General features: G+C 38.0%; 1 long non-coding RNA gene across 1 annotated transcript in view; it reads left to right on the top strand.

The window, feature by feature from the left end:
• Nucleotides 1-4002: 4002 nt before the first annotated feature.
• Nucleotides 4003-25552, top strand: part of LOC109498177 — a 227989-nt gene continuing 206439 nt past the window's right edge. Inside the window, exon 1 of the long non-coding RNA XR_002741138.2 lies at nucleotides 4003-4160. This is a non-coding gene — a long non-coding RNA (uncharacterized LOC109498177). The remainder of the gene's footprint in view (nucleotides 4161-25552) is intronic.

Below are 25552 nucleotides of genomic sequence, written 5' to 3' on the forward strand. Positions count from 1 at the left end.
AATCTGCCTATTAAGAAAGCGTATAACTTAGCCATATATTGTTCAAATAGTCAATACACACTATTCAAGTGGTCAGGTTTTTCTGTGTCATACCTCAACAAATTTAACTCTTCCAGACAAATATATATATATATATATATATATATATATATATATATATATATATATATATATATGTATATACACACATAAAGGCAAACTACCTTGGTCATAAGGAAACTATTTGGGGCTATGGCTGGTCAGGGCACATCCATGACCATATAGGAAAAGGGAATCTAAGCTTATGTCTCTTCAAGAGTGAATCTGTCTATGGCATCGTTAGCATTGATGAATGATGGCTTATTGCTTTGGTATATTTTAGGTAGTTGTTCTACTTAAAGTGTTCTATTTATTTTCCACCCCAGGAGAGCACTAAACCACTCAAAACCACTGGTTGTCCATAACAATTAACAAATGGTGCTGGGACCATTTGAATGGCTAACATTTGAATGGCTATCAGGACATTGACTTTTTAAGAAAGGAGGGGTAAAGATATAGTCTTCTGACAAAATATAATGAAAGAGATGGGCCTAAATTAGCTATGGCCGTGGGAAAAAGAAACATTCAGTAAAAATGTTCAATAAAAATACCCTTGAATAGTTTCTTATATGACCCAGATACGTGTTGTCATACAAACAGTTAAGATTTATTTTGTCACTAAAATACTCAGTGTGCACGGGGCTTGTGGTAGACATAGCCAGAGTCAGGAATCTCCTCCATGCTAAAGCTTTCCGTGAGTAGCTAAAGAGCAGGTCATTCCATTTTTGTACCCGGCTGTCAAAGCATTTATATTACCAAAATGGAGTCGTGTTATTCCATAGAACCAAGTGTATGTTTAATTGAATCTTCCTGTGGTAATTGTGTTTTCAGTCTGATCCCTAATCTTCAGAATTCTTTCTAGAAGCCTGCAAAGGGTTTCATTGTTTATTATAGGCTTTTCCAGACTAGTAAGGCCTTCCTTACTTCCCCCCACACTCCAGCAATATTTTATTTTTAAAGAGCACCTGGTACTCTGAGCATAGTTTATTTTTATGTTTCAAATCTGAAATCTGGTTTTTAGAAGAAAAAAAAAAAGCTGCTGAGATCAGGCAGAATCTACTAGTTTTAGTAACATTTTTAGGGTCTCTATATATTTGTTAAATTACAAAATAAAAATCTCCTGTTAGAAATTTACCAAATCATTTTATAGCTGAAAGTGCTGCTTCTGAATGTTATGTTTAACCTGAATAGCTGACAGATTTATCCTTTCAATAACTTCCCACTCCTGCCCTTCTAACCCCCTACCTACTAATTTTGTCTTATTTAGTCATGAATAAATAACATTTATGATTACAGTATGTGATAGCCCTTGGGAACTGTGAGATGGTCTCAACTGGAATTTAAATTTCTATAAGCAATAATCCAGTTTGTCAGATTTTGGGATCTTAGCCATGTATACTTAGCATTATTCAATCACCAGAGTCATATCTTTAGAAAAGAATTGGTCTCACCACATAAATTTAGTCTCTGAATGAAAGCATGAGTTAAACAGACACAACTAATTGGGTCTTCACTGTAAAGAACCATAAAGAACATTTGTTAGTAAGTTGTGGCATAATTGTTCATTATTTGATAGAAAACTCTTCATTGGGAAGACATTTTGCTATGAAAATATAAAATATATGAATTGAGGGTACTTTTGGGGAGGTAATTATTGGGAGGTTTAAATCATGCTTTAAATATAACAGAAGTCTTTGCAATTTGATGCTAGGGAAGCAAATTTGAAATGAAATTTAAGATATTTTTGGACTGATCAAGTTTGTCTTCTAATTACAGCATGGTTTAGTTTGTTTAACAAAAAGTTACCAACACTTGGGTGAAAGATAGAGCTGGATGATTTTAGGTGGAATTTAAGCCACCTGTTTCCCTGAATTTTTCACTTTCTCATTACCTCTTTTATACATACACAGTAATTTAGAGAATCAGTAAAAATCAGGATTGATCTTTAATTTCTATAGAGTTTGCAGGGTCCTAGTAGAAATGCTACCTCAGTAGGTAGCTTTTTGGATTGAATACATTTTCTCCAGGAAAGGGGGCTTGTAACCACTGGGAATGAAGTGTAGGTTGTAATTCTGAGTTATTTGTTGATATAGGCCAAATTCCAAACAATGAACTAGAGGTGAAAGTCCCTAGGTCCAATTACAAATCCCCATGGCCTCTTTGGTTCCTTTTGTTTTTCTTCTCATTACATTATTAACTATAGAATGTCAGGGGATACATCAAATTTCCATAATGGAAGCACAAAGTACAAACAATTTATACCTTAGAAAATTCTTTATTTTAGATGTAGGGTTCTCATATTTAATGTATACCATTATTGAACTCTAGATAACTTTTTCTTTGTTACATTTCTGCAGATTTTTTCATTTCCCCCCCGATATTGGATCTTAATTTTTATGACTTCTTTTCTTCTCTTTATATTAAATTTGTGTCCACATCAAATAGGACGTTTGAAAATAATTTCACCTGTGACTTCCATTATTTTCTTTAGTTGAATAGTCTTGTATTAGATTCCCCTGTACTTCTTTTTCTTTTAAATTTTTAAATGTTTATTTGTTTTTGAGAGAGAGACAGAGAGACAGAGAGACAGAGAGACAGAGAATGAGTGGGTGGAGGGCAGAGAGAGAGAGGGAGACACAGAATCTGAAGCAGGCTCCAGGCTCTAAGCTGTCAGCCCAGAGCTCCATGTGGAGCTTGAACTCACCAACTGTGAGATCATGACCTGAGCTGAATTTGGAAGCTTAACTGACTGAGCCACCCAGGTGCCTCATGGATTCCCCTGTATTTCTTGAGCTTCAGCATGTTCCCTTTGGAAAGCATTAGATTTACCGTAAAGAAAAAGGCGAAGTTTTAAGAAGTGGCAATATTATCTCTGGTGCTGTTTACACACCATATTATTTTTCTGAAAAAAATTTTTTAACGTTTATTCATTTTTTGAGAGACAGAGTGTGAGCAGGGGAGGGCCAGAAAAAGAGGGAGACACAGAATCCGAAGCAAGATCCAGACTCTGAACTGAGAGCATGGAGCCCGATGCGGAGCTTGAACTCGCAAACCATGAGATCATGACCTGAGCTGAAGTCAGACACTTAACCCACTGAGCCACCTAGGCGCCCCACTGTATTATTTTTCTAAATACCACATTTAAGCTTTTTTCTTTCGAAGTTATTCATTATACATGATTATTGTACAAAATAAGAAAATAATGACAGGCAAAGAGGCATAAATGAAAATCACTCAAATCCTATCACCCAGAGGTAACAAGTGTTAATATTTTCATTTTGATGTGCTTTACATCTTTTAATATCTTTTCATTTATACACATACATGTATTATGTATGTATAATGGGGTCATACTATGCCTACTTAGAGCACAACTCTTTTTTCCCATCTAATATTTTTATAAACACATTCTCCTGTCCACGATTAGGTATTAATGCTATCATCTAATAGTTGTTTAATGGTGTTGTTGTAGACTGCTGTGGTTTATTTGGCTAACCCCTAATAATTGGATACTTAAATTGTTTCCAACTTTATACTGTCATAAAGAGTTTTCCAATGTATAAGAGTGTCCTTATACATGTATCTTGTGCATTTGACTATTAAGATGAATTTTTGTTTATTTTATTTTTTTTTATTTTTTTTAACGTTTATTTATTTTTGAGACAGAGAGAGACACAGCATGAACGGGGGAGGGGCAGAGAGAGAGGGGGACACAGAATCTGAAGCAGGCTCCAGGCTCTGAGCCATCAGCCCAGAGATGGACGCGGGGCTCGAACTCGCGGACCGCGAGATCGTGACCTGAGCTGAAGTCGGACGCTTAACCGACTGAGCCACCCAGGCGCCCCTATTTTATTATTTTTTAATGTTTATTTTTGACAGAGAGAGAGTGCAAGTGGAGGAGGGCAGAGAGAGGAGGATAGCAGATCCAAAGCAGGCTCTGCGCAGACAGCAGCAAGCCTTATGTGGGGCTTGAACTCGCAAACTGTGAGATCATGATCTGAGCTGAAGTCGGACCTTCCACTGACTGAGCCATCCAGGTGCCCCGGGATGAATTTTTAGAAGCATCATTTCTGGGTCAAAGGGTAAGCACACATTGATATCTTTGCCAAATTGGTCCCAAGAAATATTACATCAATATATAGTTCTTCCTGTTGAATGTAAGTGAGATTTTATCCCATACTATCCCTTTCTTTTTAATCTTTGGCTCTCTTACCATTGAAAGTGACATCACACGATTTCTATTTCAGTGAAGCTGAGTACATTTTTATATATTTAGTGGTACAGTTGTGATTTCTTAAAACGGATTGTCTGTTTCAGTGTTTAACCTATTTTTCTATTAAGTCTATTTATAGAATTTAAGAAATGCAATAACTCTTTATTAGATATAAGATTCAAAAAAATTTGTCATTTGCCTTTCAATGTTTGCAGTATTTTTGATATGCAGCTTAGACCTTTAAGTTTTATTTAAAAAATTAAATATTTGTACAAAAGAACATGCATACATACAGTGTTTGAAACACTAATTATAATAAAACAAGTAACCCTGTACTCACATCCCAGTTTAAGGGTAGTACATTTCCAAAACTCCTATCGTATCACATTTTCCCTTCTTTCAGAGGCAACAGATTTCTTTAATTTTGACTTCTTTTCTTTATAGTTTTGTCATATATGGATAATTCCTAAATAACATATTATTTAATTTTGTATATATATATTTTTTCAACGTTTATTTATTTTTGGGACAGAGAGAGACAGAGCATGAACGGGGGAGGGGCAGAGAGAGAGGGAGACACAGAATCAGAAACAGGCTCCAGGCTCTGAGCCATCAGCCCAGAGCCTGGCGCGGGGCTCGAACTCACGGACCGCGAGATCGTGACCTGGCTGAAGTCGGACGCTTAACCGACTGCGCCACCGAGGCGCCCCTAATTTTGTATATTTTTGAATATATACAACTAGAATCACACTTTATAAATTCTTTTGTGACACCATTTATTTATTTATTTATTTATTTATTTATTTATTTATTTATTATTTTTTTAAGTTTATTTATTTATTCTGAGAGAGACAGAGACAGCACAAGTTGGGGAGGGGCAGAGGGAGAGGGAGACAGAGAATCCCAAACAGGCTCCATGCTGCCAGTGCAGAGCCTGACGCAGGGCTCCATCCCACAAAGTGTGAGATCATGATCTCAGCCAAAACCAAGAGTCAGATGCTTAACTAATTGAGCCACCCGGGTGCCCCGACACCATTTATTTTTTTAACTAAACATGACCCATTGACACTCACCCACATGGAGGCACCCTTTTTAATGCATGTAAAGGCATTCCATTATGTGGCCAGATCACAATTTATTGATTAATTCTGTTATTTCTAGTTTTTTTGTTATTATAAAATAAAAATGCTACCTTGAACACTGCTGGTGCTAGTATAAAATGGTACAAACCCTTTGCAAGACAATTTGGCTTTTTTTAAAGCAGAAAATATGATTACCCTACAAACCAAAATTCCAATACTGAGAATACACTTTTTGTACATAAGCACCAGGAGATATGTACAAAAGGTTTACTTTTGTAAATATTACTGGTGAAGTGAGCATCTTTTCCATGTGTTTATTGGTCATTTGTGGATACTCTTCTGAGGAACGCTTTTTATTTATTTTATTTTTTTGTGTTTTGACCATTTTTCTGTTGAGTTGTCTGTTTTTGCTTCCTTTTCTTCCTTTCTTCCTTCCTTTCTCTTCTTTCTTTCTTTCTTTCTTTCTTTCTTTCTTTCTTTCTTTCTTTCTTTCTTTCTTTCTTTCTTCTTTCATTTTGAGGGGTTCTTTACATATTTTGGATACTAATCTTAAATAAGCTTTATTTGTGAAAATGCCTTCTCTCAGTTTGTGACTTATTTTTTCCACTTATTTTTATGATATCTTTTGGTGTCATCATAATTTAATTTATCAAGCTTTCCTTTCATGATTTGTGCTTTGTAATTTCTTGCTTAAAATTTTTTTCTACTCTAAGGACATAAAGATATTCACTTATTTTTTTTTCCTGAAAGATAAACAAGTTTGTTTTTCATATTTATGTTCCTTTATACATCTGAAATTGTTTTTTTTAAAATAGCACTTGATGACAGTTAACAGTCACCAAATGGTAGGCACTGTGGTCAACCCCTTTGCTGCCTCCACTGATCACAGGTATCATTTTTTTAATGCTTATTTATTTATTTTGAGAGAGAGAGAGATGGAGCACGAGTGGGGGAGGGGTAGAGAAAGAGGGGGACAGAGAATCCTGAGCTGTGACCCCACAAACTGTGAGATCTTGCCCCAAGCTGAAATCAAGAGTCTCACGCTTAACTGACTGAGCCATCCAAGCACCCCTGAAATTGATTCTTGTGAATGGTTTCACTGCGGTAGAAGGTTATTTTAATGGTCCCGGTTCTTCACCTCTTCTCCTATCCTCTTTGTGACTTCAAGTTCCTCCCACAAAGTTAGATGTTAGTTAACCAGCTCTTGCATTGGGATCAGTCTCTGGCTTGTTTTGGCTAACAGAATGAGCAGAAGAGACATTAGCTTCAAGCCTAGGCCTTAAGAGGCCTTGTGTGTTTCTGCTTCTTCTATTGCTACGAGAAAAACATGTCTAGGCTTGTCTACCAGTCCCAAGAGGAAGAGAGCTATTCCAAGCAAGCAACCTGAGCTGAGCCCAATGGATTTCAATAGAATTCCAAATAATTAGGACTTGTCACTGATGATAAACCATCACTGTTTTAAGCCACTGGGTTTAAAGTGGTTAGTTCTGTAACACTAGTTAACTGATACAGGTGCTGATTCAATTTCTTTTCTTTTCTTTTTTTTTCTGGATGAAAACCAATTGTCTCTCTTTTCATTATATATAGTGATATCTCTAGTCTTTTGGTTTTCTTCTGGTTAGCATTTGCCTATTAAGTTTTTTTCCATCTTTTTACTTTCAGCCTATTTTTTAGTCCTTATGGGTTAACTGTATCATTTTTTTAAATTCCATCTAACAATGTTGCTCTTTGAAGTAGAAAGCATAGTCATGTTTATTTATAGTGATTATTATGATTTTGAATTCATTTCTACCATCTTAACTTTCCTTTTCTCTTTGTCTTACATTTTCTATGTTCTTTTTCTCTCCCTTTTGCCTTCTTTGGGACTTGTTTGTTATTATGTTTTTTTTTTTCATTCTACTTTTTCTTCTAGTTTTTAATTAAATATACCCTTTCTATTAAATTTGTGATTATCTTAAAATTTTAGTATGTATATTTAACTTAAAAATGTTCAAAAATAATCACTATCTTAATCCTCTTGAAAATTATATGGACTTTAGAACTCCTTAACCATATTCTTGATAACCATATTCTGTACTATTGTTTTCTTTTACTTTTGTTCTTTTTATTTATTTTTATTATTTTTTAAAAGTTTATTTACTTAAAAATTCTTTTTAATATTTATTTATTTATTTAATATTTATTTATTTATTTATAAATAAATGTTTTTTTTTTTAACATTTATTTATTTTTGAGACAGAGAGAGACAGAGCATGAACGGGGGAGGGTCAGAGAGAGAGTGAGACACAGAATCCGAAACAAGCTCCAGGCTCTGAGCCATCAGCACAGAGCCCGACGCGGGGCCCGAACCCACGGACCACGAGATCACGACCTGAGCCAAAGTCGGCTGCCCAACCGACTGAGCCACCCAGGCGCCCCAATATTTATTTATTTTTGAGAGAGAGAGAGAGAGAGAGAGAGAGAGCATGAGCAGCAGAGGGGCAGAGAGAGGGAGACACAGAGTCTGAAGCAGGCTCCAGGCTCTGAGCTGTCAGCACAGAGCCCAATGCAGTGCTCGAACCCATGAACTGTGAGATCATGACCTGAGCCAAAGTCGGACACTCAACTGACTAAGCCACCCAGGCACCCCTAAAGTTTATTTTGAGAGAGAGAGTGTACACAAATGTGAACAGGGAAGGGGCAGAGAAAGAGAGAGAGAGAGAATCCCAAGCAGGCTCTGTGCTGTTAGTGTGGAGCCCAAGACAGGGCTTGATGCCATGGACCATGAGATCATGACCTGAGGCGAAATCAAGAGTTGGACATTTAACTGACTGAGCCACCTAGGTGCCCTTGTTTTATCTTTTTAAAAATGCCACAAGTTAGACATTGTTATCATTGCATTCAATGTTTATTTACTTTGCCAACATATTTACTATATTTTCTCCCAGTATTTCCTCCTGCATTTCAGATCTTTGGGGCTTTGTCTTAGAGTCCTTCCTTTAGAAGTTCCTTTAGTAAGCATCTGCCAATGATAAACTTTCTCCATTTTTGTCTGAAAATGTCGTTATGCTTATCTTGAAAGTTTACTACACAATTCTAGGCTGAGAGTTATTTTCATTCAACATGTTGAAGGTATTATTTCCATAATCTTCTGGCTTCTATGATTACTTTCAAGATGTTAGCAGTCATTTTAATTGGTCATTTGTACATATTCTTTCTTTTTTCTCTAACTTCATTTAAGACCTCTTTAATTTAGGTATGCTGCAGTTTCTCATGATGTGTCTAAATAAGGATTTATTTACACTGGCATTGTTGTAATTCTTGAATCTGAGGATTTAAATCTTTCTACAGTTCTAGCAATTCTCTGGCATCTCCTCATTCTCTTTATTATCTTCTTTTGGCTGTCCTTTCAAACATATTTCTATCTCTTCTCTCCGCCAAGTCTCTTGACCTCTCTTTTTTTATGGTCAGTCTTTGATTCTCTTTGCTGCATATGGATACTCAGATTTACCTTCTGATTTACTGGTTCGCTCTTTAGTTTTGTCTTATCTGATCATTAATTTGACAATTAAGTTTCTAACCTTAATTATTGTAGTTTTCATTCCTAGAGGTAACATTTCATTTAGAAAAATATTTATTTATTTTGAGTGAGAGAGAGAGAACACAAGCAGGGGAGGGGCAGAGAAAGAAGGAGAAAGAGAGAATCCTAAGCAGACTCCATGCTGTCAGTGAAGAGCCCAACTTGGGGCTCGATCTCACAAACCCTGAGATCATGGCTTGAGCTGAAATGAAGAGTTGGACTCATAACTGGCTGAGGCACCCAGGTGCCCCAACATTTCATTTTTTAAAATCCTGTCCATTTTTTTCTCATTTCTTATTTCTTCATAATTTTCAGTACTTTTATTTTATTTTATTTTATTTTATTATTTTCTTTTTTCTTTTTTCTTTTTTATTTTTTTATATGAAATTTATTGACAAATTAGTTTCCATACAACACCCAGTGCTCATCCCAAAAGGTGCCCTCCTCAATACCCATCACCCACCCTCCCCTCCCTCCCACTCCCCATCAACCCTCAGTTTGTTCTCAGTTTTTAAGAGTCTCTTATGCTTTGGCTCTCTCCCACTCTAACCTGTTTTTTTTTTTTTTTCCTTCCCCTCCCCCATGGGTTCCTGTTAATTTCTCAGGGTCCACATAAGAGTGAAACCATATGGTATCTGTCTTTCTCTGTATGGCTTATTTCACTTAGCATCACACTCTCCAGTTCCATCCACGTTGCTACAAAAGGCCATATTTCATTTTTTCTCATTGCCATGTAATATTCCATTGTGTATATAAACCACAATTTCTTTATCCATTCGTCAGTTGATGGACATTTAGGCTCTTTCCATAATTTGGCTATTGTTGAGAGTGCTGCTATGAACATTGGGGTACAAGTGGCCCTATGCATCAGTACTCCTGTATCCCTTGGATAAATTCCTAGCAGTGCTATTGCTGGGTCATAGGGTAGGTCTATTTTTAATTTTCTGAGGAACCTCCACACTGCTTTCCAGAGCGGCTGCACCAATTTGCATTCCCACCAACAGTGCAAGAGGGTTCCCGTTTCTCCACATCCTCTCCAGCCTCTAGAGTCTCCTGATTTGTTCATTTTGGCCACTCTGACTGGCGTGAGGTGATACCTGAGTGTGGTTTTGATTTGTATTTCCCTGATAAGGAGCGACGCTGAACATCTTTTCATGTGCCTGTTGGCCATCCGGATGTCTTCTTTAGAGAAGTGTCTATTCATGTTTTCTGCCCATTTCTTCACTGGGTTATTTGTTTTTCGGGTGTGGAGTTTGGTGAGCTCTTTATAGATTTTGGATACTAGCCCTTTGTCCGATATGTCATTTGCGAATATCTTTTCCCATTCCGTTGGTTGCCTTTTAGTTTTCTTGGTTGTTTCCTTTGCTGTGCAGAAGCTTTTTATCTTCATAAGGTCCCAGTAATTCACTTTTGCTTTTAATTCCCTTGCCTTTGGGGATGTGTCGAGTAAGAGATTGCTACGGCTAAGGTCAGAGAAGTCTTTTCCTGGTTTCTCCTCTAAGGTTTTGATGGTTTCCTGTCTCACATTCAGGTCCTTTATCCATTTTGAGTTTATTTTTGTGAATGGTGTGAGAAAGTGGTCTAGTTTCAACCTTCTGCATGTTGCTGTCCAGTTCTCCCAGCACCATTTGTTAAAGAGGCTGTCTTTTTTCCATTGGATGTTCTTTCCTGCTTTGTCAAAGATTAGCTGGCCATACATTTGTGGGTCTAGTTCTGGGGTTTCTATTCTATTCCATTGGTCTGTGTGTCTGTTTCTGTGCCAATACCATGCTGTCTTGATGATGACAGCTTTGTAGTAGAGGCTAAAGTCTGGGATTGTGATGCCTCCTGCTTTGGTCTTCTTCTTCAAAATTCCTTTGGCTATTCGGGGCCTTTTGTGGTTCCATATGAATTTTAGGATTGCTTGTTCTAGTTTCGAGAAGAATGCTGGTGCAATTTTGATTGGGATTGCATTGAATGTGTAGATAGCTTTGGGTAGTATTGACATTTTGACAATATTTATTTTTCCAATCCATGAGCAGGGAATGTCTTTCCATTTCTTTAAATCTTCTTCAATTTCCTTCATAAGCTTTCTATAGTTTTCAGCATACAGATCCTTTACATCTTTGGTTAGATTTATTCCTAGGTATTTTATGATTCTTGGTGCAATTGTGAATGGGATCAGTTTCTTTATTTGTCTTTCTGTTGCTTCATTGTTAGTGTATAAGAATGCAACTGATTTCTGTACATTGATTTTGTATCCTGCAACTTTGCTGAATTCATGTATCAGTTCTAGTAGACTTTTGGTGGAGTCTATCGGATTTTCCATGTATAATATCATGTAATCTGCAAAAAGCGAAAGCTTGACTTCGTCTTTGCCAATTTTGATGCCTTTGATTTCCTTTTGTTGTCTGATTGCTGATGCTAGAACTTCCAGCACTATGTTAAACAGCAGCGGTGAGAGTGGGCATCCTTGTCGTGTTCCTGATCTCAGGGAAAAAGCTCTCAGTTTTTCCCCGTTGAGGATGATGTTAGCTGTGGGGTTTTCATAAATGGCTTTTATGATCTTTAAGTATGTTCCTTCTATCCCGACTTTCTCAAGGGTTTTTATTAAGAAAGGGTGCTGGATTTTGTCAAAGGCCTTTTCTGCATCGATTGACAGGATCATATGGTTCTTCTCTTTTTTTTGTTAATGTGATGTATCACATTGATTGATTTGCGAATGTTGAACCAGCCCTGCATCCCAGAATGAATCCCACTTGATCATGGTGAATAATTCTTTTTATATGCCGTTGAATTCGATTTGCTAGTATCTTATTGAGAATTTTTGCATCCATATTCATCAGGGATATTGGCCTGTAGTTCTCTTTTTTTACTAGGTCTCTGTCTGGTTTAGGAATCAAAGTAATACTGGCTTCGTAGAATGAGTCTGGAAGTTTTCCTTCCCTTTCTATTTCTTGGAATAGCTTGAGAAGGATAGGTATTATCTCTGCTTTAAAGGTCTGGTAGAACTCCCCTGGGAAGCCATCTGGTCCTGGACTCTTATTTGTTGGGAGATTTTTGATAACCGATTCAATTTCTTCGCTGGTTATGGGTCTGTTCAAGCTTTCTATTTCCTCCTGATTGAGTTTTGGAAGAGTGTGGGTGTTTAGGAATTTGTCCATTTCTTCCAGGTTGTCCAGTTTGTTGGCATATAGGTTTTCATAGTATTCCCTGATAATTGCTTGTATTTCTGAGGGATTTGTTGTAATAATTCCATTTTCATTCATGATTTTATCTATTTGGGTCATTTCCCTTTTCTTTTTGAGAAGCCTGGCTAGAGGCTTGTCAATTTTGTTTATTTTTTCAAAAAACCAACTCTTGGTTTCGTTGATCTGCTCTACAGTTTTTTTAGATTCTATATTGTTTATTTCTGCTCTGATCTTTATTATTTCTCTTCTTCTGCTGGGTTTAGGCTGTCTTTGCTGTTCTGCTTCTAGTTCCTTTAGGTGTGCTGTTAGATTTTGTATTTGGGATTTTTCTTGTTTCTTGAGATAGGCCTGGATTGCAATGTATTTTCCTCTCAGGACTGCCTTCGCTGCGTCCCAAAGCGTTTGGATTGTTGTATTTTCATTTTCGTTTGTTTCCATATATTTTTTAATTTCTTCTCTAATTGCCTGGTTGACCCACTCATTCGTTAGTAGGGTGTTCTTTAACCTCCATGCCTTTGGAGGTTTTCCAGACTTTTTTCTGTGGTTGATTTCAAGCTTCATAGCATTGTGGTCTGAAAGTATGCATGGTATAATTTCAATTCTTGTAAACTTATGAAGGGCTGTTTTGTGACCCAGTATATGATCTATCTTGGAGAATGTTCCATGTGCACTCGAGAAGAAAGTATATTCTGTTGCTTTGGGATGCAGCGTTCTAAATATATCTGTCAAGTCCATCTGATCCAATGTCTCATTCAGGGCCCTTGTTTCTTTATTGACCATGTGTCTAGATGATCTGTCCATTTCTGTAAGTGGGGTGTTAAAGTCCCCTGCAATTACCACATTCTTATCAATAAGGTTGCTTATGTTTATGAGTAATTGTTTTATATATTTGGGGGCTCCGGTATTCGGCGCATAGACATTTATAATTGTTAGCTCTTCCTGATGGATAGACCCTGTAACTATTATATAATGTCCTTCTTCATCTCTTGTTACAGCCTTTAATTTAAAGTCTAGTTTGTCTGATATAAGTATGGCTACTCCAGCTTTCTTTTGGCTTCCAGTCGCATGATAAATAGTTCTCCATCCCCTCACTCTCAATCTAAAGGTGTCCTCAGGTCTAAAATGAGTCTCTTGTAGACAGCAAATAGATGGGTCTTGTTTTTTTATCCATTCTGATACCCTATGTCTTTTGGTTGGTGCATTTAATCCATTTACATTCAGTGTTATTATAGAAAGATACGGGTTGAGAGTCATTGTGATGTCTGTATGTTTTATGCTTGTAGTGATGTCTCTGGGACTTTGTCTCACAGGGTCCCCCTTAGGATCCCTTGTAGGGCTGGTTTAGTGGTGACAAATTCCTTCAGTTTTTGTTTGGGAAAACCTTTATCTCTCCTTCTATTCTAAATGACAGACTTGCTGGGTAAAGGATTCTCGGCTGCATATTTTTTCTGTCTAGCACCCTGAAAATCTCGTGCCAATTCTTTCTGGCCTGCCAAGTTTCAAAAGAGAGATCAGTCACGAGTCTTATAGGTCTCCCTTTATATGTGAGGGCATGTTTACCCCTTGCTGCTTTCAGAATTTTCTCTTTATCCTTGTATTTTGCCAGTTTCACTATGATATGTCGTGCAGAAGATCGATTCAAGTTAAGTCAGAAGGGAGTTCTCTGTGCCTCTTGGATTTCAATGCCTTTTTCCTTCCCCAGTTCAGGGAAGTTCTCAGCTATGATTTCTTCAAGTACCCCTTCAGCACCTTTCCCTCTCTCTTCCTCCTCTGGGATACCAATTATGCGTATATTATTTCTTTTTAGTGTATCACTTAGTTCTCTAATTTTCCCCTCATACTCCTGGATTTTTTTATCTCTCTTTTTCTCAGCTTCCTCTTTTTCCATAACTTTATCCTCTAGTTCACCTATTCTCTCCTCTGCCTCTTCAAGCCGAGCTGTGGTGGTTTCCATTTTGTTATGCATTTCGTTTAAAGCGTTTTTCAGCTCCTCATGACTGTTCCTTAGTCCCTTGATCTCTGTAGCAAGAGATTCTCTGCTGTCCTGTATACTGTTTTCAAGCCCAGCGATTAATTTTATGACTATTATTCTAAATTCACTTTCTGTTATATTATTTAAATCCTTTTTGATCAGCTCATTAGCTGTTGTTATTTCCTGGAGATTCTTCTGAGGGGAATTCTTCCGCTTGGTCATTTTGGATAGTCCCTGGCGTGGTGAGGACCTGCAGGGCCCTTCCCCTGTGTTGTGGTGTATAACTGGAGTTGGTGGGCGGGGCCGCAGTCAGACCTGATGTCTGCCCCCAGCCCACCGCTGGGGCCACAGTCAGACTGGTGTGTGCCTTCTCTTCCCCTCTCCTAGGGGCGGGATTCACTGTGGGGTGGTGTGGCCCGTCTGGGCTACTTGCACACTGCCAGGCTTGTGATGCTGGGGATCTGGCGTATTAGCTGGGGTGGGTAGGCAAGGTGCATGGGGGCAGGAGGGGCAGGCTTAGATCGCTTCTCCTTAGGTGATCCTCTTCAGGAGGGGCCCTGTGGCAGCGGGAGGGAGTCAGATCCGCTGCCGGAGGTTTGGCTCCGCAGAAGCACAGAGTTGGGTGTTTGCGCGGAGCGAGCAAGTTCCCTGGAAGGAACTGGTTCTCTTTGGGATTTTGGCTGGGGGATGGGCGGGGGAGATGGCGCTGGCGAGCGCCTTTGTTCCCCACCAAGCTGAGCTCTGTCGTCAGGGGGCTCAGCAGCTCTCCCTCCCTTTGTCCTCCAGCCTTCCCGCTTTCCGAGCAGAGCTGTTAACTTATGACCTCCCAGACGCTAAGTCGCGCTTGTTGTGGGAACACAGTCCGTCAGGCCCCTCCGCTTTTGCCAGCCAGACTCGGGGGCTCTGCTTGGCCGGTGAGCCGCCCCTCCGCCCCGGCTCCCTCCCGCCAGTCCGTGGAGCGCGCACCGCCTCGCAGCCCTTCCTACCCTCTTCCGTGGGCCTCTCGTCTGCGTTTGGCTCCGGCAACTCCGTTCTGCTAATCCTCTGGCGGTTTTCTGGGTTATTTAGGCAGGTGTAGGAGGAATCTAAGTGATCAGCAGGACGCGCGGTGAGCCCAGGGTCCTCCTAAGCCGCCATCTTGCCGCTTCTCCATAATTTTCAGTACTTTTAAAAACACATTAAACTCACACTTTTTTATTGAATATACTATAATTCCAATATCGGTAATTTCCATAGTCTGATTGAATGAATCGATTTTTCTGCTGACTCTTGTTTATGGTGACTTGGTTCCTTCTGCGTTTTGTGGTTTTTATTTGTAAACTCACAGTTATTGGAACTCTGTCCATGGGAAGTCTATGAGGCCTGGTTTGAAAGTGTCTTCTGTAAGAGACAATTTTCATTTGTTTCTGTAAGCCAATTAGGGTGTTACAAAATCAAGAGCTATTTTGGTTTACCTTAAATTTGTTTTGTTTTGTTTTGTTTTGTTTTGTTTTGTTTTGTTTTGTTTTTAGTCCACTTAGATAATGTGAAGTCTGTTATCAAATCAAAAGGAAAGTTGACTTGAAGCTATTAGTTTTCAGGCCTTCTCACCATCTTTTCCAGAATCCAGAATCCAGAGCCCTTCCTCTGTGTGGCAGAGGATAGGGATTTTTGTTTTGTTTTATTTTGTTTGTTTTTTTCAGCTTATCTTTTTTCACTGAGAATGTTTCCTTTCATGACTTCAGCTTTGTGGAAGTATCTTAATCTTAATTTTTGCCTTAAATTGACTCTGTTTCCTTTTCCTTATTAAACTTGAAATCTTCAGACTTCTAGAAATCAGAAAATATCAGCAAGTGGCCTCAGAAAACTCTGTCCTTTAGTGCTTGACTCTCTTTTTGCATTCCAGCTATTAAATAATTTTTGCCTCTGAAGAATTCCTTTATTTTCTTCCATCGAGGCTATGGTTCTAAAAGGTTTTAAAAATGTTTTATTCTGAATTTTTCTGGTACAGAAGCATTCCTTGGGGGTACACCATGTTGCTGGAATTGTAAGTCTAGAAATTTAAATATTTGATGTAGTCAAATCTATCAATGTTTTCTTTAATGGGTTTTGGTTTTGGTATTAAACTTAGGAAGTCCTGCTCCATTTCAAGAATATTCAAATATGTGCATATATTTTCTTTTTGTAATTTCATGGTTTCATGTTTTAAATGTTTAACTATTTAATTCATTTAGAATTTATCTTTTTTTTAAAATTTTTTAATGCTTATTTATTTTTGAGACAGAGAGAGACAGAGCATGAACAGGGGAGGGTCAGAGAGAGAGGGAGACACAGAATCTGAAGCAGACTCCAGGCTCTGAGCACAGGCTCTGAGCCTCAGCACAGAGCCCGAGGCAGGGCTCAAACTCACGGACCGTGAGATCATGACCTGAGCTGAAGTCGTACACTTAACTGAGTGAGCCATCCAGGCGCCCCTAGAATTTATCTCGATGAAACACAAGAAGTAGAAATCTACTTTTATTTTTTCTTAGGCAGTTAACTTGTTGTCCCCAAATCTAGGTAATTTGTCAAAACATAAAAATATGAAATAATAAAGGCTGAATTAATTATCACCAATGAGAAGGGGTACTTGTTAGCTGCATAATATGGAAAACCAATTATGAAAATGAATGGTTTTGTATTTTTTAAAGTATCTTAATTTCCTTTGTACTCTTGCAAAGATAATGGACTTTGCCTCCTTGGTTTTATTTGCCAGTGCCTATTGTGGAAGATATCTTTTTTCCTTAAAAATTCCCAGGATACTATAAAATGGGGCATTAAAATAAGGAACTCAGGGGAACTGAAAATTTTTGCTGACCTCATGTATAGATTCTGTTTTTCTGAAATCAGAATCTTGCATATATTGAATTTCATGAATTGAATTATATTGTGACATGATTATTGGTGGTCTACTAGAGAATTAGAAACAGATACACATTAATTTAGAAGAGGAAATTGGAACTTGAGAGGGGTGCAGGGATAACCTCAATGGAAGAATATTAGGCTCTTTTTCATAGATTAGATTGTGCTTTCTAGTCAAGTTTCCCTGTATCTATAGATTCATTTCTATGCAAACTAGAAGTTTGCTGTTCTATGAGGACTTGCATTATGGACATACTCTCAATCATTCAGCAATTATTTGTTGACCCTTTGAAATCTCATGTTGGGTTTTGTGTAGGATACAAAGAGACTTCATCCCTCATTTATTTATAATGTAGGAGAAGAGGCTATTTTTATTAATGGAACATATGAATTATTAGCCACGTTTTTTTTCCCCAGAAAGTCAAATAATAGGGGTATGTTTGAAACTAAAAGTCCGTGGAAGAGACTTGACTCTGTTTCATGCTTCCAGATGTTATAGTGTTTTCCACTTACCATCAGAGCATTGGCTGCTATTGGCCTGTGGTTAGAGATGAACAAGGCAGTTTGGAATTGAATTAGGATTCTTTTTGATGTGCTAGAAGTTGCTTTGGGGACTACATTACTTTTTGATGTGTTAGAAGTTGCTTGTTTACTTGTTATTTTTTTCCTTATAAAAGGGAAGTTATGCAATTCTAAGCAACATTTGTTACATATACCATAGAATCCAAAGCAGTGTTAGGAACATAATAGGCATTCAATAAACACCTGTAAATTAACTGAAAAGGGAGCATAGACCATCACCCTATTTATTTTAACATTCTGGTTGATTGCATTCTAGATAAATGGCAGTTTATTATAGAGAGAAAAACAGGACCTGATAGAATCTAGGAAAGATGTGGAAAGGGAAGGTTGTTCAGCAGGTCAGGAAATTTGAACCCGTTGTCAAGAGTTCTGAATGCTTTTCCTGTCGAATGTTATGAGGTGCTTACCCATCATCAATTTTAGTTTGTTTTTATGTGAGCCTAACTTTGAGTGATTCCTTAACTAGTGCTTTTTTATTTAACATCAGGTTTTTTTTTTTAATGATTTGCATTTTGTTTCATGACAGTTGCCCAAAATATCCTTGAAAAAGGAGGGCTGTGTTCACCTTTAATACTTAAAAATCACTTGGAGTCAGTTCAATTGAGCATGAGTATGTGTTTGCAAGAAAGTAAAACATAACCAAAATGAGTAACCTCTGTTCTCTGAGGCTTATTGCATATCATTTATGCTTGAAAAAACAGAGTGAATTTATTTGTTTTAATGTCCAAAAACTTTGACCCAAGAGTTAAAAAGAGCTAGCTGACCAATACAGTAAAAACAGCTGCAAACTTACTTTTTAACTGGGGTGATATTTAACCTCACATCTCTTTATCACAGAACATGTTGAAAACAGTTTGAAATAATTTTCTAGTGTGAGAAGCACATTTAAAATATCTACTATGGTAATATGAAGTGTAGGTTGGCCAAATTATCTGGATAACCCAGGTCACCAAAACCACCCAGGAGATAAAGGAGAGTTATTTTTTTTTTAGTTTAAATTATCCAAATAGCTTATCTTTATAATCCCATGACACTAAGTAATTGCTCAATCTTCATCGGATCCCTGCTGCCTTGTGGACACAGTTATATTAATAAAATGAAAGGAGTTAAGGAAATAGCATGTCAGGAATCAGAAGCAAAAGCCTCATTTTACTTTAAAAATGTTGTTTTTAAATTAGAAATGATACATAATAATTTAGTTAAACCTGAAGAAATCCTGATTAATCTCTTCATATATCTATATTTTGTTGATTAATCCTGCGAGATTTTGCTCTGTTGTTTTCTATTTTCTCTCAAGGAGTGGGTGGATCTTAGCTTGATTTGATGTTCCCTCCCAGGCCACTAATAAAGGCAGGCATCTTTCCCAAATGATTTTTTTTATTATCTCCCTAGAAAATATTGCTGATGACAATATATTTTTTATTACCTTTTATACTGAACCTCTTCATTCTTCCTCAAATGATTATAACAGTCAATTATTTAATATTTAATGAATAATTTTGGGGGTGCCTGGGTGGCTCAGTTGGTTAAGTGTCCAACTTCGGCTCAAGTCATGATCTTGCAGTTCCTGAGTTCGAGCCCAGCACTGGGCTCTGTGCTGACAGCTTAGATTCTGGAGCCTGCTCTGGATTCTGTGTCTCCCTCTCTCTCTGCCCTTCCCCTTCTTGCGCTCTGTCTCCTTCTCTCTCTCAAAAATAAATTAACATTAAAAAAATTAAAAAAATTTTTTTGGATCAAACAAGGGCTTTTCCCCTCCTGCCAGGTTTTAAAAAAAATTTTTTTTTACTGCTGTTAAATGTACCCTAGAAGGCACAATAGAGAATATGAAAATCACACATTTAGTTATCTTTTAGACTCTGAGTTTGCCTATAGAGACAGTGATGTTGATAAAGTGACCTGTCAATAATTAAACACTTTTTTCCATGGTACTGTGCCTTGCACACTGTGGGGTATAAAATTTTTAAGATGTGGTTGCTGTCAACAACTTACAGTCTGGATGAGGTGATCATATTTACATCTGAGCATTTGGCAATTAAATAGCGGCATAAGACAGCGTATGACTAGCTGCGAAAATAAACAGTGTAAATAGCATGTACTGTAAGTGCTTCTAATGGAGGTTAAGTATCAGTAGAGGATATATGACTTAGCCCATGGAGTCACATCTTACTTGGGGGAGACGTGCCAAAGTCAATACACAACATAAAAACTATGTGAAGTGCATATTTTTGAAAGTCTCTTAAATCGCTCATAATTTCACTATATATAGTCATAAATAGGTACTACACTGGATACCACCACATACTCTCTCTTAGCAAGTTCTGTTCAGTTAGTGTTTTGTTTACTGTATAAACAGATCCTTAAGGAACCTGGCTTGAATTTGTATTCAAAGCCCCAAAATCAGCCTCAGCATCATGAGCTGCTTATACAATGAGGGGTGCGTGGGGAGAGCATCTGACTGGTTCGGCATCACTTGCTCCTTTACTGGAATAGGTGACAGAATTGTCCACACTTTATAGCTCTTTCTCCCTCACCCTCTCCTATCAAGTCTCTAGAGGTAACTTTACACAAGTTAAATGTGTATATGATATGTTCCATTGTATATAAGTTACACATACTCTTGCCATCTCTTTATCTACTCGTTCATGGTAATTTCTGCTTTGTTTTTGCTTGGCTGCATTTAACATTTGTGTGGCATACTTAGCTTAGTATATTAATTTTTCATGATTATTTTTATAAGATTGAGGCTCTCTTACTCAGGACTTTTGTATTCTCCTTTATCATTTTTCTATTTCTTCCCTTTCAACTGTTTAGTTTAGCGGGAGGAAATATACTCTATATTTCCATAAGCTAAAACCACTACCCGTTCTGTGTCCCACTCACGTCCTCTAAAATTCCATCCCCTAAAAGATCTACCAAATCAGCCAATATTAAGGAATACCTACAACCATGTAAATATTGAAGTAAAGTTTAGAAAAGGAGCTTTGAAGTGCAGTAGGAAGGAAAACAGAGATATTTAATAGTTCAAAGCATCGTGTTGTAAATGCCAAGCTGGTGATACAGAAGGTAAGTGGTGTAAGAGGGAGACACTCACTGCCTGGAGTGAGTGCCCTGAAAAAGTCCTTGAAAGGGCTGGGACTGAGTCAAGCCTGGAAGCTTGAGTAGATTCAGATAAGCAGAGGACAGGGTGCATTCATAGCCACATTCATTTAGACCTAGATAAATGAGTATTCTCTGGCACTAGTCCTCTGTGAGTTCACGGTGTAGTGATGGAGACAAACAGGTAAAAAGATAAATTTCAATACAATGTGGTAAATGTGCTTGTATAAGGATTGGAACAAAGTCCTGTCAGGGCACAGGGACTGTTAGATTCTGATGGGAAGTAAGAAAGGAGGAGTCATTTGAATTGTACCTTATTTTTAAAGAATTTTTTTTATTTTTTTTTAATTTATTTTTGAGAGAGAGAGAGAGAGAGAGAGAGAGAGAGAGAGCATGGATGGGGGAGGGGAAGTGAGACAGGGAGACAGAGAATCTGAAGCAGGCTCTAGGCTCTGAGCTGTCAGTAAGAGCCTGACGCAGGGCTCAAGCTCATGAATTATGAGATCATGATCTGACCAAAGTCGGATGCTTAACCAACGGAGCCACCCAGTGCCCCTTGAATTGCACTTTAGAGGTAGGTAGGGGCTTCTCTGGGTGCAGAAGGAAGAAATGCATAGTAGATCAAAGAAAGCACTCCTCCTAAGCATGGATCTGGAAAGGAAAAGAAGCCACCATGGCAGTGACAAAAGGCTGGGGGTGAGGGTTGCGGCACTTGGGAAAGCAAATTGTGAAACATCTCTTATGATAAGGGGAGGTCTTATGTTTCATCTTGAAGAATAAAGGAGTCAAAAGAGAGTTTTAAGTCACAGCATGACATCAGATTTTATTTCCTATAAGAAAATTCATTAAGCCTGTGGCTGGGAGACCAGCTAAGATTGAAAGCTACACAGGGCAAAGTTGTGTTTAACCCCTTTGGTATCTATCACATGGTAGGTAGCACCATCACATGGTAGGTGCTCTATAATATTTCAGTGAGTTAAACTTATTTGGTAGCCTGAGTAGTTTAAGGAAAGGTTGAGAGCCCAGTAAGACTGAAGCCTTAGTAGTAGAGATGGAAAGAAGAGATCAAATTTGAACAATGTTTGTGAGATGGAATCCATAATGTCTATTGTCTGATCTGATGTGGTGGGAGGAGATTAGGAAGAAGAGAAAGTTGAAGATAATGTTAAAGCTTTTCACTTAGAAGACCAGATGAATTTATCATGAATTAAAACATAAACCATAGGAGGCACTTCTCTTTTGGAAGTGGACATCTTTTGTGTAAAGGGCCTATGGATTTATTGCTCATCTGTGTCCAGTTGGCAATGGGAAATACAGGCCTGGGAAGTGGGGTTGTGATTACAGCTGAGGATACAGATTTCAGAGTCATGAGCAGAGATTAGATGGGTTGGAAGTAGATGAGACCACACTGGAATGGCCATTGTCTGAGGAATGGTTCAGAACTGTACTGAGTTGAGTAGTATTCCCTCCCCCACCCAATTCATGTCAACCTGGGATCTCAGAATATAGCTCTATTTGTAAATAGGGTCGTTTATGATGTCATTAGTTAAGATGAAGTTATACTGGACTAAGATGAACCCTAATACAATGACTAGTCTTCTTCTTTTTTTAAAGTTTATTTATTTTGAGAGAGAGGGAAAGAGTGAGCATTCATGTGCAGGGGAGGGGCAGAGAGAGAGGGTGAGACAGAATCCCAAGCAGGCTCTGCACTGTCAATGTAAAGCCTGATGCAAGGCTTGATCTCATGACTGCAAGATCATGACCTGAGCCAATGTCAAGAGTTGGATACTTAACCGACTGAGGCACCCGGGCTCCTGGATTCATGTCCTTTTAAGAAGAAAAACAGAAGCAGAGATGGTGGAGAAGGCCATGTGAAGACAGAAATAGAGATTGGAGTCATGCTTATGTAAACCAAGGGATGCCAAGGATTGCCAGGAACCTAGGAAGGGATAAAGAAGGATACTCCCCTAAAAGCTTCAGAGAGAGCAAGGCCCTGATGACACCTTGCTTTCAGACTTCCAGTCTCGAGAATTGTAAGAGAGTATATTTATGTTGTTTTAAGCCACCTAGTTTGTGGCACTTTGTTATGGTAGTCCTAGGAGACTAATACAAAGACTAGGGATGGACCCTGGAACCTGGCAATTGAGGGCAGCTGGGGACCTGTGACAGAGGCAGAGAAGGAAAGGTCCCAGAGGGAAGGAAGAGCCATGTGAGTGCAGGTGCGGATGAGTGCAAGCATGGTTTCATCAGAAGAGACAATTTGTGTCAAGAGATGGTTTCGAGATAGAGTCCCAAAGGTATTTAGAACCAATCTAAAGTATACTTCTGTGCTGGATGCAGGTATGTGGTCAGCCTCCGACTGTTGTGGCTGAGCAGGGAGCCGAATGGTTCTGGGTTATTTCCACATCTCAAATCTTCTATCTCTCAGGGTCATCCATTCCCTCTCTTGCCTCCAAACTCACACTGGTCTCCCTATTCTGTAAAGGACAGAACAATTTACCCTGTGTCTAGTCTGCCACCCCCTCTCATCTCTCTTTGCACTTACTACCTCCATTTCCTCACCACTCACCCTCTGGGATTTGATTCTCTCCTTACTTTCCTGATTAGCCTTTAACTTGTTAGATCCAGTGCCTTTTCCCTCCTCCTCATTTTCCTTGACTTCCCTGCATCTCTGCAGCGTTAACATTTCTGATCTTCTCTGCTTTGTTGAAAGTTTCTCTTCCTATGAATTCTCTGCTGCTATATTATTCCAGTTCTTAAATTACATCTTGGTCTCCCCAGGGTTCATTCTTCCTGCTGCTGCATAATGTGGGCTACATGATTCTTTTGGTTTAACTATGACTTCTGTGATTCTCTTCCTCCCTCCCACAGTCAATTTATATAACTATTTATTGAATGAGTTAATTATGAGTTAATTCAGTACATATTAATACCACCAAAATCCCTTCTCCACATCTGACTTCCCTCAGGCCTAATCTAATTTTGGTCAGGAATATTGAGAATTAACTCTAATCTGTGCCTGTTTTGTCCCTCTTATTTTATTTAAAATGTTTCCTAAAGGAGCTCATTGAAGAAAATTTGGAAGATATAGAACAAGTGAAAGGAGAAAAAATTACCCAATCTTTCCATTTTTTTCTACATTTATTGTTTTTATAAGCATAGTTAAAAGCAAGTGTTTTTTTTGTCTATGTGTATTGGTAATATATGTTTGTCTTCTGCTCTTAAATTTAGTATGATATAAGCATTTTCATGTCATTACTGATGTTAACAAATATTTCTTATGGCTTCATAGTATTCTGTTGAGAGGTTATATTAATTTTTCCTTAACTATTTTCTTAAGTTCAACATGAGTTGTTTCTATGTTTTTCTGTTATAAATAATGCTTCAGTAAGTATCTTTGTGCACAAAGCTTTACATTAGTCTAGATTTTTTTAAATGATACGTTCCCCAAAAAGGACTTTTTGGATCCAAGGTATAAATATTTAAAACCTTAATATGTCTTGTCAAGTTGCGTGTGAGAGAGTTCTACCAACATGCACACGAGCAATCTATGAGTCCCTATTTACCACAGCCCTGCTAAAATGTTTACTTAAATTTTCTGCTCTTTAAATACTTGATTGTTTTCCTCCGAGAACACTGATGGTGTGTGTCAGTGAATAAACCTACAATTCTGATACTTTTCGTGATACATGTGTTTAAGGACTGATAGTAGAAACGAAGTTGATGACAAGGGTTCGCCTTTCACTAACAAAAGCATGTTTACTTGGAAAGCAGAATCTCAGAAAAAGAAAGATCTGAGAAGAGAATTTGATATGGTTTTAGAGGCAGTCTGTTTGAATCTGTGGGACAGTATTTTGGCTTGGATTTCTCTGTAATTCCTCTGCAGAAAAGAAAATATTCTTAATTTCTTAATTTTAAGCAGAAAAGCAGTTCCAACAGAGAGGGAATAGCTTTCTCTCTGCAGATATGGGGTTCACATATCCTCACAGAAATCGTCTTCCCACAGGCATGTGCAGATGAACATTTTATCATGTGCTTGTTATCAAATGAAGTGATTCTTCAGCAAAACTTTTTGAGAGAAACATATATTACCTGAACGTAGGCATGTGTCGCTTGTGGTGTGTAAGGTCAGCTCAAAACATTAATTAAATTCTTGCTAGCTTATATAGATCATAGTGTCAGTTCATGGAAGGGATGTTTATGTGTTTGCAGAATTCTTTCAAAGAGTCTAAGATCTGATACATTACAGAAAACAACTCATGTCTTACCAAGTCTGATTTCTGAAATCACTTTTTTCATAGCTTCCTGAGTTTCTGGTTTGTGATACTTGAATAAAAGAGAACATATAGGTGCTTGATAACATGCAACTGTATGTTCTGTAGTCTTTTGGGGAAACCAAACCACTATTAATATGTTGAAAGCTAAATTTTGTAGAATGTTAAACATTCATAAAAGGAATGATGAAAGAAAGGATAGGTTTCCTGCCAGCTTTGCGGTCAGCAGCAGGGCTCTGGCCTGATTACTTAAGCCCATGTTTTTCCTAAATCAGTCATGAATCAGTAATTATCAAGTTTTGCAATACCAGGCGATTCTCTTGGGAATAGCAAATGATTTGTAATGTTAAGTTGATAGCTTTTTTTAAAAAAAGAAATAATTTGGCTCCTCTTGGTGGGTTTCCCTGGGCACTGGGCAGAACCCTTATTGATTTAGTGGAACTTTGTCTCTGGAAGCTTTGTAGATTGATCTTTCCTACACAATCAAATAGCACATACATGTTTTCCTTCCCCGAAAAAAAAAAAAAAAAAGAATGCTGCTGGTGTGTGGTATGTTGATTTCACTTCCATTCATTTGGCTTAACTGTTTAAACCACAATTTAATCCCAAAAGGGAGAAAAAAAAAGAGGTCACAGATCAAAATTCA

The sequence above is a fragment of the Felis catus genome, chromosome A3 (assembly GCF_018350175.1).
Source record: "Felis catus isolate Fca126 chromosome A3, F.catus_Fca126_mat1.0, whole genome shotgun sequence".
Taxonomy (NCBI): domain Eukaryota; kingdom Metazoa; phylum Chordata; class Mammalia; order Carnivora; family Felidae; genus Felis; species Felis catus.